The sequence below is a fragment of the Alligator sinensis genome, unplaced genomic scaffold, assembly GCF_000455745.1.
Source record: "Alligator sinensis unplaced genomic scaffold, ASM45574v1 scaffold189_1, whole genome shotgun sequence".
NCBI classification, from domain to species: Eukaryota; Metazoa; Chordata; order Crocodylia; family Alligatoridae; genus Alligator; species Alligator sinensis.
Genome location: NW_005843009.1, coordinates 360,066 through 361,355, shown reverse-complemented (window position 1 = coordinate 361,355; position 1,290 = coordinate 360,066). Strand labels below are relative to the sequence as shown.

Below are 1,290 nucleotides of genomic sequence, written 5' to 3'. Positions count from 1 at the left end.
CAGGGGATGGGGCCTGGTGGGGTCCCCCCCATGGTCCCTTCCCCCCCTCCTCCAGCCTCCCTACTTACCAGCATGGAGTCCAGGTCCAGCTCCCTGCAGCAGCAAGCAGGGACTGCCTGAATTGCCAAAGCTCTCTGAATCTTTTCCGAATCAATTCAGAGAGCTTCGAATCAATTTGGACCTTTTTATTGGTCTCTTGATTCGATTCAGATTTGGAGATTCGGCCACTGAATCAAGCCAAATCTCCTCTGAATCGAATTAGCACCCAAAGCTTCACACATTCCTAGATGGCAGGGCTCTGGAGGAGGATCCTGGGGACTTGGTGGGTCACAGACTCAATATGAGTCTGCAGTATGACAGCCAAAAAAAGGTAAAGGCAGTTTTGAGCTGTGTCAACAGGAGTATCAGGTAAAAGACAGAAGGTGATAGTGACAGAAGGTGATTTAAGCCTTATCTAGAGTTTTGTGTGCAGTTCTGGGCTCCACAGTTTCAAAAGTATATGGAGAAATTAGAGTAGACCCAAAGGCCAATAACAAAAATTCAGAAATGTTTTGGAAAGAAAGCCATACAAGGAAAGGTTGACAGGAATGGGTATGTTCATCTTGCAGAAAAGGGATATAGTAGTCCTCAAATATCTGAAAGGCTGCTGTAATAGAGGAGGAGGAGGAGACCTTTTCTTCCTTGCTACAGAGAGTAGGATGCAAAGCAATGGCTTAAAATTGTGGCAAAGTAGGTTTAGACTGGATATTAGGAAAAAAGTCACTGTTGGAACAGTGAGGCAGTGAAATAGAGTGCCTAAGAAAGTTGTGAAGTCTCCTTCATTGGAGGTTTTCAAAAAGAGATGGGATAAGCATTAGACAGAGATGATCTAGGAGTAACAGTGCCTGGAATGCACTGTGCAGAACAATAGTTGAAAGCCCAGGAGACCTCATGCACATGCATCACTTGTGTATCATGAGAAGTTCTCTGTAGCCCAGAGAAAGTGGAAATTGGAAAATGAAATAGATCTGCACACCGGGTTTGGTTATAGAACAGAACTGAAGTTCTGTGACAAGTTTATGAAAGGGGGCAGGGTAAAGAGCAGTTCTGGCTCTCCAGTTAGGGTGTGTAATGTGTGGAGTTGTGCATCTGATTCTCAAGTTGCAATGCAGAGTGGAAAGTGTTTGGTTTTCCCTTGTTTCTGGGCTTTGCTTGTTGCCACAAGGAATATGTTCCTCTGCTGCTGCTCCATGTGCCAGTTTGGGGGTTTTTTGGTGGGGGGCAGGTTGTGTGTTTTTTGTTTTTTTTTTT

At 44.9% G+C, this 1,290-nt stretch overlaps 1 protein-coding gene across 4 annotated transcripts in view; it reads left to right on the top strand.

Annotated features, from left to right (window-relative positions):
- Positions 1-1,290, top strand: part of SPPL2B (signal peptide peptidase like 2B) — a 126,127-nt gene that overhangs the window by 64,320 nt on the left and 60,517 nt on the right. The gene's annotated exons all lie outside the window — the stretch shown is intronic.